This window comes from Mercenaria mercenaria, chromosome 4 (assembly GCF_021730395.1).
Source record: "Mercenaria mercenaria strain notata chromosome 4, MADL_Memer_1, whole genome shotgun sequence".
Lineage (NCBI taxonomy): Eukaryota > Metazoa > Mollusca > Bivalvia > Venerida > Veneridae > Mercenaria > Mercenaria mercenaria.
Genome location: NC_069364.1, coordinates 72,199,478 through 72,211,476, shown reverse-complemented (window position 1 = coordinate 72,211,476; position 11,999 = coordinate 72,199,478). Strand labels below are relative to the sequence as shown.

Sequence of the window (11,999 nt, the reverse complement as noted above, 5' to 3'; positions counted from 1 at the left end):
ACAGTCGACCACTCCATTCTTCTTATGAAGCTTCATTCAGCTAGACTTTATGATGACATTTCAAGATGGTTTCAGTCATATCTTTCAGATAGACAACAGCTGGTGGATGTCTCTGGTACTCATTCTGCTACTGCTCCCATTACATGTGGAGTTCCACAGGGGTTTATACTAGGCCCCTTTTATTTTTAATTTACGTCAACGATATGTCAGCTGTGGTTAAAAACAAGCTTTTGTTATATGCAGATGATTCTGGCATACTTGTTTCAAGTAAATGTAAGTCATCTGAAGAAAAATCTTTGAAAGATGACCTGCACCTTGTCAGTCAATGGTTGGTAGATAATAGGTTGTCACTTCATTTAGGTAAAACTGAGTCAATCTTATTTGGTTCTAAACATAGAATAAGGTCAAACGGTCAAACTCGACTCGTATTACATGTAATGGTACAACTATTGAACTAACTTCTGCTGTCAAATATCTTGGTGCATCTATTGATCAGACCGTATCTTTGGATTCCATGGCTCGTTCCGTATTAAAAAAGGCTTACGCAAGGTTAAAATATCTATATCGGAAGAAACGTTACCTTACTCAACACACCAAGAAACTTCTTGTCATGGCCCTAATCCAACGTACGTCATTTTGATTACGCCTGTTCTATATGGTATCATGGTCTGACTCAGTTACTTAAATCCAAGCTCCAAACCACAAAGAATAAGTTAATGAGGTTTGTTCTGGATCTTGATGTTAGCTCGCACGTTGGCCTAGAACACTTTAAATCTCTCAACTGGTTACCCGTCAACAAACGTGTAGACCAGATTATCCTGTGTCATGTTTTTAAAATAAAAAATGGCTTAGCCTCGGACTACATGGGAGACAATTTTATCCCCCAGGATACTATGCATTCATATAGGACAAGGTTAAGTCACAACGGGGCTTTTGCTGTTCCAAAGGTCAAAGGTTTTGGGTTAAAGCCCTTTTTCTTTTCCAGTATTTCCCTATGGAATAAGTTGCTTGCTAGTATAGCACAGACTGAGAAATTTCCTGTTTTTAAAACATTAGTAAAGAATTATTTGCTAGACAGTCTAGCATAATTACTTTAATGTGTAAAATTATTCAAATGGCTTTCAATACAGGAACTATTTTAACTTGAGCTCACATTTTACTTTTTGATATAGTTGTGCAATTTCCATCTAGTCACATAATTCTTTAATTCATATAGTTGCGCAGTTTCCATCTAGTCACATGATTCTTTAAACTCTGTTATGCCTCTCTATGTCATGCCACCAACACAAAGGACCACAATGGAAATAAGTGTTTTCTCTTTTTTGTATAAGCCTTGGTGCCTGTCTTGGCTATTTATAAGTTCATGTATGTATTATGTTATTATGTTGTATTTACTATACATGTTGTTTTTAAATGTCCATGTATATGCACTCCTTACCGAAATAAATAAATCAATCAAACTATTTAGACCTACCAGACAAAGGAAAGTGTAGCGTTCAAACTGTAAAACTGTGAAAACAAAACATGCGATATCTCTCAGAATAGTAGGATCATAACCTATAGACTTTTATAACTTCACCAAATACAACAGGAAAACTGTCATAGCCAAGAACCTTACAAAGTTTATACATCCCCAGGTTTTTATATACATTGTCGAACAAGATTTGACAGATTACCGCAATTGCAAGTACTTTTGCAAAACATAATGTTCTCATAAGTACAAAATGTGTGTAGCTTTGAGTCCGAAAGTTTTTGAAAACAAAGAAAATATATTCATTATATAGTTATTCATCTTAAGCATAATATAAATATGAAGTAATAGAACTCTATATTAATATACAAGTTTCATTTAGGTTAACAAATGATTACCTCCTTGAAATGTACTGCAAACATTTATAAGCAAGACAGATTATGATTTAGAATTTTTCAAAGATTTCTGAATTTGTTCATTATTAGTCGGTCGTCAATCAGGTTTCACACCAAATAAGCAAAAAAGGTTTTTGGGACAGATTCCCCTCTGTCAGTGCTTTTATCAAAAGCAAGAGCTGGTCACTCACGTTATTGACAGAAAACCAACACTTGAAAATTGCACAAAATTCAATATATTTACAGTTTAAAAGTAACTATTGATTTGAAACCTTTTCATTCGGCCCTTTTCTTCTTTGGGCAGATAAGTTATAACACGAGCCTGGCCAATTTGCAAACGTAAAAGACAATTTATTGGTTCAGACTTTGGTACCAAACATATAATTTGATTTTTAAAAAGCTTGAGAATTTTGGAAAAAAACTACACTGTTAACTTCCTTTCATTTCGCTAAAGTGTACCTTTACAGAAATACCACACAGAGACTTAACATTAACACTATACAAATAAACATGTCTCCCGTTCGAGCCTCGATCGGGAGTTTTAACTTTTCATGTAAGCAAGCCATCAATCTGGCGTACGGAAAATCGGTGGTTCTACCCAGGTGCACGCCCGTGATGAAATAATGCACGGAGGGGTACATAGGATCTTCCTCCGACAACAAAAGCTGGAAAGACGCAATATGACCTATAATTGACGGTAAACCAAACAAAAAAAAAAAACAACGAAAAAAAAAAAAAAAAAAAAAAAAAAAAAAAAAAAACACACACACACATAAACTTGTCTACTTGTCTTTTTACGTTCTCGTGCTTGTCTGTGCTATCTCCGAATTCGTTATTGGGAGACTAACCTTGTCAGTATCATCAATCATGTTACAAAATATTGTAAACAACAAGTAGGACATTAAACACGTCCTTGACTGCTATTTTTAAATTCTGTCAGCTTTAAGAATAATATGTTGTAAATGACACAACGACACACAGAATACATTTATAAACATTTATGCAAAAACGAAACAATTTTATTCTCCTGTTATATCTAAAAATGTGTTTGAATTTCGCTTACTGAATAAATGAAGTACATGTATTGTAGCTATGTTGCTTTTTTTTTAAATGAGGCAAGGCTGTGAAACTATCGCATCATTCGATTGTTTTTAAATTTTGAAATGTGAGTGAAGACATGATGTTCAAAAACCGAAACAAATTTCAAAATATGTTTTATCTATTATTTTAAAGATTTTTTTTTGCAAAACACCAACCGTTGCGTTAGATTTAAGAGTTAACATAACAAGCTACATTATTGAACTTAGTGGTGGTCTATTATCATTTCAGAAATGGAACGCCATCAGAAATGTTCAGATATGCTTACAGTAACTTTTGCATTTTATAGCAAACGGATTGTTTAATATTCCCGCTAGCATGGTCCATCGAAAGAAGAAAGAAATTACCTATATATAACATAAAAGGTGGCATTATCATGCAACAACTACAACAAACACACCAAAACAAAACAATACAATACCAACAACAAAAAACATCGCTATATGAACACATTAAATTTGTTTAATTTATCAAAGATTTTTTTCCGAGATTCCTAATTTAAAAAAATTGTAAGAAGGCAGAGAACGCAACACAGCAAAATGATAGCAGATTCGATCTGATGAGTCTTTTCTTGACTGGAAATGGACCGTGCCACATCGTTCACGCCCTCTAGCGCCGGCTAATGCGGATATAATTTTCTATGAGCGTTACATGTTTGAAATATTAAACAACTAACACTATACTATCATAAAGACAATCTCATGTCATATGACCTTTATGTCATGAACAACTGCTTTATATATAAAACGCAGAAAAGAAGACAACCCATCATCATTTACAATGAAGACGCTGATAGTTTTACTTTTAGTTGTTAGTCTGTTTACAAGCGCATTTTCTCTAGGTAATTTTTAATTATTCTGTAATTTTGTTTAAAAATGATGTGAATGATATTTTAGATAAAAAACATATAAGTTGCAATAAATTTCTTGAATTTTAGTTTTTTTATAATTATTTCTATGCAAGCTTTAATAAGATATTAAAGGCGAACTACTTAACGAAATAACTTACTTCGATCAGTTAAAAAAACATACAATTGATGTTGGAAGCCATCAATAATATATTGCTATTAATATCTATATCTTGTTAACTGATTTTGAAGAAAACCAAAGTGACCGTCTGTTCATATATATTCAGGAGATGATGCCAGTCTGCCAGACGTTGCACGGGCAAGTCGGCTGAGAAGGGCAGTGATGCCAGCGGCAGCAGTACGTCAGAGTGCAAAGGTAAGAAGGTTTTTCTTGATAAAAGAGTTAGGTGATGAAATGGTTTGAACTGTTTTCCGTAGCATAACAAAGTAATTTTCTTAAAGATATTGAAATTGGTATTTCAGTGTATTTTTGTTTCGTCGTAAAATGTCAATGGTAAAAAAAACCCAACAAGGATAAATAAACCATACCATTTGTAATATTTAGGTTATACGTGATACATTCTATCTGATATATTCTGATGACAGGATCTTTCAGTGTTACATATTTTTATTGTTGTATACTGGACTGGACTGGAGTTTCCGGTGATTTCACATGTGCTGGAAAACTCCATCTTGACTCGCATGCTGTAAATGACGCATAACTAATTACATATATATAGTAATTTCGTGCAGTAAGTATGTTTTTACGTAAAATCGGATGAAAATCAAACAGTTGGATTGTTCCTTCTAATATATTTCTCGACCTACAAAAAACAACGTTATTTTCGAAATATTTCGAAATCACTGCAGATGATAAACAAAAAAGGATTTTTATGTTGCTTTTGTCCATGTAACGTCATGACGTACTTCCTGTTCACGGACGTAAAGTTCCAGCGCTTTCTTAATACGCTACTGTAAGAAATAAGTGCAATAGAAATTCATTTGTTTGATTTTATTTTTACTATTATCTATTGAATATGTCATGCAAGAAAAAGATTCTATCACTGGTTGTACGTGATGGGCCAAACCATAACCATTCTTTTTGTTTGCATATTTACATTTTAAATGTAGTATTTAGGCTATACATTTTATGTTCTATATTTGATGTATTCTAATAAGGGGATGATCTCCTTATATCTTTGTGTGTTACATTTTGAAATAAAAAATTCAAGAAAAGGAGAGAAGCCATAATATTTTTTCGGATAAGTTTCCTTGCTTCTTTTATCTGAGAGTTATTGATGAAGTTCAAATTCTTTTTTAGATTTTAATTTATTTCAAATACTAGAGGACCCAATGTGTTGATCGACAGCTTGCTACATATATATCTATAAATAGTAATATGATTATGCCCAAAACTTACGCTCGTAAACAGAAATGACGTCATAACGTTTAAAAGATGTACAACAATAAAGTTCCGTTTGCATCATAACGTTTTGTCGATTTTGTGATCCAACATTTTCTAAATCGAAAGCTGAACTATAAAAAATTAGGTTTACCACACAATTATAGCGAAATACACTAATGCACAAAATTGCTAGTCTAAAAAATCCTGGAAAATATTGTATTTGAAATTATAACAAAAATATGCTATGCCCAAACAATAACGTGATGTTTACAAACATAACTATAAATAGATAGAAATGAAACACATGGAATTCAACATTTTTATAACTGGTCAAAATGAAAATACTTCTTACTTTCGTACGAATTAGAAATTAGCTCAGTGGGAAAGCTTATTGATTGTGTTCATCAGATCTTTTGCCGTGTAGGTTCGAAACTCACAGATGGCATTTAATTTTCTTTGTATTTTTGCATAAAAAAAAATGATAACTTCATTTTCACTATGACACAACGAAAGCAATATCTGAGGCCGATATGGCAGGTGATTTTAGATAAACGCATGTACTAAACATATAAACGAACAATATGTTATATAAAGACATATATGCACATACAAACCACCAAAGAAAGAAATGAAGAATACTTGAACAAAATTGAAAACGGACAGGAATCTTTTTAAAAAAATCGTCATTAGGATTCGAACTCATACAAAACGATCTGATGATTTGCTATTGGTATCTGCATCCTGCCCGACCGCGCTACTTTTCAACATACTTATTGGATAGTTGTGAAACAAACACCGATATATACTCGTCAGTATTGTACAAGCAATATGAATAGTTATTTATCTATTATCATGAAAAGGACGCGTCCTTGCGTTTGCTCGGGAATCACGTTATCGTTGGGTATTAGTATTTTTATTCGACCTGGCGGGGCGGAGTTAATCTCTGACTTATGCAAATAATTGCAATCTCAAAAAACGAGCACAATAGGTAGAGCAATATAATTGTTTAATTCCGTAATCTTTCTGTAACCAACTACAAAGTTCAACGCTACATTGGTTACAATGTAAGGTAGATGGCTACGGTATAAGAAATCAGGTTGCCGAATATACTACACATCCTGCACCATAATGCAGTGGATCGTCGCGAAATCCCGCCCCGCTCCGCCAGGTTGATTAAAAAGCACTATACATCGCTATATTATTGGTATCCATAACAAATAGGTCAGCGCGTTACAGCGGTGTCTTTAAAATGACAATGACAAAGGAAGCTGATAACAGCCCTTATGCCAGGGTCATTAAGTCATTATTACTCGCTAAACTGAATTAAAAGTACAAAAATAGAAGAGGAATTCAATGGAGCGTGTATCTATCATTATTTCATTTAAACTGTACTCCAGACTTTACCTTCCAAAATTGCGATATGTAACCATTCTAGCAAAATGGGAATATCCGTAAGTCCTGTCCCGTCCCATTTGTTTGCTGTTTTCTTTTATTATTAGCCGTCTCTGTATTTGAAATAAAGTTTTGACTTTCTTTTTGGTATTGCCATGTTTTTTTCTTATGCCATTGCAGCCATGTAAGAAGGGAGAAATAACTGCCTGTACTTGCACTTAAGAATCCCAATTATTTATTTTTTTGGTGTAATTTCATATAATATTTTAAAGGTATATAAAATCGAAATTTCATATTTTAAAAACATGAACAATTGCATCATATAGTTTATGTAAACATACACTTAACATGTTTATGTGCATTAACAATACTAGGCATTAGGTTTAAAATAGTACACGGTGTACACATGTATAGATATACACAGTATAAATGTGTACTACCACTAAAAACTGGCTGTTTTTAAACATTCAACTGTTACCACATGGAATTAACTGATGAATATAGCTCTGTATGAAAACTTAATTTATCTGTTTAGTAAAGTTAAATAAATTTGATGAGAATTTTGTACGTTTGAAGTAAATATCTTGAAAGATGGTCATTGGATATCTTTAAAGTATCCAGCACTGATGTGAATATCTGCATTTGGTGTGCCTTCCACCTGTATATCTATTTTATTAATATGTTCAAGTATTGATAACTTAATGTTTTAATTTAGATAAGCTACTATTTTTCTTCTTTCACATGTTGTAAACATTAACATCCGTATACATTAGAAACATTGAAAACTTTAAAATTTGAAAAAAAAAAACGTTAAAAGGAAAGACCATCGTTTGGATGTATTTTACATGCCATATGTCGGTCAGTAATAAAGTACATGTAAACATTTGGTGTGCCTTCCACCTCTTTAAAACATATATATGTATATTACTAATACGACTTTATGTTTAAATAGAGGATATAACAGGAGTGTCTTTTCATACTGAATTTATTAAACTCGTTGAATAAAATAATAAAATGCGAGGCTCTGTCGAGCATTTTATTAATTTTATTCAACGAGTTTAATAAATTCAATGTGGAAAGTCACAAATGTAATATTCTTTTTATCACATGTTAGCTTTTCTTTACTATTATAAACAAGACAATTTGACGTACGTCTCATTTACTTTAAACGACGTTGACGTCAAAGCTTTACATGTATTACACTAGTGTATTATCAAATTTATATCAAACGTGATAAATTAAGATAAGCTACTATTTTTTCTTTCACATGTTGTAAACATTAACCTCCATATACATTAGAAACATTGAAAACTTTAAAGTTTGAAAAAAGAAAACGTTAAAGGAAAGACCATCGTTTGGATGCATTTTACATGCCATATACCGGCCATTAATAAAGTATGTTTGTCTGTCTGTATCTTTCTTATGACTTTGTTAACCTTTATATGAACTATATCTATTACTCTAACCGTAAAGTATTTCTAAACAAGTCATTTTACGATAATTTCATTTCAATTTTTGTTCACATTAGAGTGCATTGTATTGTTCTATATTGCAGGCACCGGTATCTTGATGCAACGAATGAAAGAAATGACAGTAATTTAAGGTAAAAGTACGGGTCATACATGCATATTTTTGAAGGGAGTCACTTTCATTTAATCAATTTTTCCACAAATAATAAACCTAATAGAATACGATATCCTTGTGACACTTCAACAAGTTTACCGATTGGCAGTTAATATACAAAGAAGTGGAACTTGGGTCCATGTCAATCTTTTGATCAGACTGACAAATCCGTAAAATGCTAAACAAAAATCATTATGGCAAGGATTGAGAAAAAGTTATTGTCTTTGTTTGATAGCAACTATCTTGCATAACGCTCAGGTCCGTTTAGAAACCCATCACGTCATAAACGAAAATGTTGCAGGCTTGGTTTAATAGAGCTTGTTCATAGACAGCTACCGTACACGCCCTCTAGTCCCGGGTTGATCATAACTCAACTTGTATATATGATATAAGTACCAGAATATAACTGAGACATGCGCAGATGTATTCACACAGCGGTGCACATAGAACCTTCAATGATGCAAAAACACGAATTTTTTATACACACACAACTAAACAATATCACAGTATCATAGGCAAAAACACGAACCTTTTATACACACAAAACTGAACAATATCACAGTATCATAGGCAAAACCACGAGCTTTTTATACACACAAAACTATTAATATTCAGTATCATAGGTCGGTGTCATTGTTCAGTATTGATTCGTAACACAGCTATTAATTCGATAAAAAAGCTCTCCTTATTCTCGAACATTGCGCATTTTAGTAACTCTTCTTTCAGAAAATAAAAAATACACATTTATATTTTGTTTATTTCAGACTCCAGCAGGCAACTAGACTATGGTCATTAGCTACTGGCAGTCTTAAGTTACACATTTCGACGTTTCAAAGTTTGGTACATTGTATTCACCGCCTGGTACTGAATGACTTCCGGATACTTAAAACTCGTCCAGAGCAAGTTCCAGTTAGATGTTACCATTGGCAACGGATCAGTGTCATATACTTGTATATTTGTAGATGAGATGTAAATTGTTGTAACTTCCAAGAATATGTACATATAAACATTAAATGATTTATTATGGACCAGACTTATCGTGAAAAGTTTAGTTGAAATTTTTTTTTCAAATATTTTGACATAATACAACACCAGTATGTTTTTTTTAGCAAGTATGCTTTATGTAATCGAGTAACATTTGTAATAATGTTTACAGCTTAAAACCTGATAAAATTTGTAGGTCATCTTTATTTTGTTGTATTTTATCAATTCATTCAGTTAAAAATTCTGATAAAGAGCGTTAGAAAAACCGATATACGGTATTATTTAAATTTCCGTCCGATTTTTTGAATTTCCGACAGTAAATGAGGTATTTAGTATTTAAATTTACTAACAAATTAATTTCAAGAGAGACAAAATCGAGCATAAACATTAATGTAAATCTTTTGAACACTTTTGCTGATTTCAAGAAAAAGCATCATGTATCATTCCGAACCTGTGCATACTCTCCCCTCCCCCCCCCCCCCACCCCCCCCCCCCCCCCCCCCCCCCCGTTGCGATACACTGTCAGTTCATGAAATGGAATGTATAAGACCAATAGCGCCTCTAACAATGGCTTAAGCGGAATTATATTATAAATAAACATTGATGCATTTTATGATCCCAAAGGACCTGAAATAGTAACAGCACTGGGACAAAGTAAACACCACTTATAGACAGCTGTCAGACCTGTAAATTGCTTTTATCTGCCGTGGCTAGAAGGAAATTGACAAAATATATAATCCAATTTCGATGAAACCTACGATTAGCGCATTATTGCTTTAGATCTCAGTTATTTTTTCAAAACACGAACACAATACTTAAAAGACAATCTGAGTTAATGAAAAATAAAACAAAAACATATTTGAAACACATCATTGCGGTAACACAATTGGAACAATCTTCCTTGGGTTAAGAAAACCATATCATCCTGTACGTCATGAAATATTATACCATGTATGTACTGAGTATTTGAAAATCGTATCTGCTAAAAATGAAACGTATTTAAGTAATTTCAATCGGCGTTCCTCAAGTGTCTATTCTGGATCCTTTCGACATTTTATTTATCATTATACCAGTTTTTTGTAGCACCCTTTCCTTTATAAACATGTTCAAAGGTGCTTTTCATACAAACACACCGGACACGGCATTATCATATCAGGTGGTTCGAACGTTGTCTGAGCGGTGAATTGAACGTACAACGAGTGGACGAAATGGCATATTTCCCATCCAAAGAAGGTTCCTACCGTTGTATACAGAATCAAGTAAAACGATAAACAATAAGTGCCTCTAGACGGAAATGAGGACGTTTCTTAGCATATGTGTCCATTTAGCTGAGATTTGTGCCGGTAATTCAAACATTTCTGCAGTCCGGCGGGTGAAGGAGATTATGTCAGTTTCTAAGAATATCGCATCATACACAGTGCTTGTCAGTATCAAGTTTTTACTAAAACAATTCACATTCAAAGGGTTGACAAAATAGCGTTCTTTTATAGAATTATGCGTTTTGGTTTCTGAAATATCGGCCGAAAACCTGACGCAACGCAGTCGCTAAGCAGCTTATTCAAGTGGTTACCCTTCTCTTTCTTACCTGCCGAACATTATTCCCCATAAAAAAGAAGGCCGCGATGGCCCTAAGTCGCTCGCATGATTTTCAGAGCTTAAACAGGTTAGGCAGTGTGCAGCTTTGGAAGAGGACCTTATATTGAGAGGTAGTAGAGGTTGATTACATAAATTAGTGTGACAGATGAGCAGCAATTTAAACATTACATGCTTCTTAATTCTTCAAAATTGGGTGGACAAAATACACACGAACAACTGGAGCAGGCCGAGGATGTTTTGTAAGGGCTATGTATAAAGGTTAATTTCATCCAATTGTTCATGAAAAGTTGTTTAAAAGTATTTCTATATTTCACTCTAGTAGCCTTTAAAATAGATTAGTGCCCCTATTGGAACACATTTTGAATATCTTACAATGATGGTTCAGAACAAGTTTGGTGAAATCCATCAAGCCGTTCATGGAAGTCAAAAGAAGTTGTTTTAGTGTAATTCTATTTTTAGCTCTAGCGCTCCCTAAAAGAGGCCGGGTGCCTCTATTTCAACAAGCGTAGCAGCGCGGTCTATAATACTGACAGATTAAATGAAATGAAGTTCCATCAAGCAGTTCATGAGGAGAAATTGTTTAAACGTATTTCTATTTTTAGCTAAAGTTGCCCATAAAAGGGTCCCCATTGAACAAAATTTGGAGAGGACCTTATAATAATGCTACAGACCAACTTTGATGAATATACTTTAAGCGGTTCATGGGTAGTTTAAAAGTATCTCTGCTATAGCGGCCACTAAAGGGCAAAGTGACACCATTTGAACAAACTTGGGAGGGGACCTTATATTGCGGTTTATAAGAAGAAATCTTTTAAAGGCATTTCTATTTTAAGTTTTAGTAGCCCCTAAAAGTGGCCAAATACCCCCATTTGAACAAAATATTGAGAGGACCTAATTATGATGCTACAGAACAACTTTGATGAAAATTCTTCAAGCGGTTCATGAGAAGTTTAAAATCATTTCTCATTTTGGCTATAGCGGCCACTAAAAGGGGCCAAGAGACCCCATTTAAACAAACTTTGAAGGGGACCTTATAATGATGCTACAGACCAAGTTTGATGAAATCCTTAAAGCGGTTCATATGAAGAAGTCTTTTAAAGGTATTTCTATTTTAAGTTTTAGTAGCCGCTATAAGGGGCCAGGTGCACCCATTTGAACAAAATTGGGAGAGGACCTTATAACAATGCC

General features: G+C 33.6%; 1 long non-coding RNA gene across 1 annotated transcript; it reads left to right on the top strand.

Moving 5' to 3' along the window:
- Positions 1 to 3,656: 3,656 nt before the first annotated feature.
- On the top strand, positions 3,657 to 9,421 carry LOC123553495 (uncharacterized). Its single transcript, XR_008370685.1, has 4 exons — positions 3,657 to 3,805; positions 4,099 to 4,187; positions 8,164 to 8,211; positions 8,996 to 9,421. It is a non-coding gene; the product is annotated as an uncharacterized LOC123553495 (long non-coding RNA).
- The last annotated feature ends 2,578 nt before the right edge of the window (positions 9,422 to 11,999 follow it).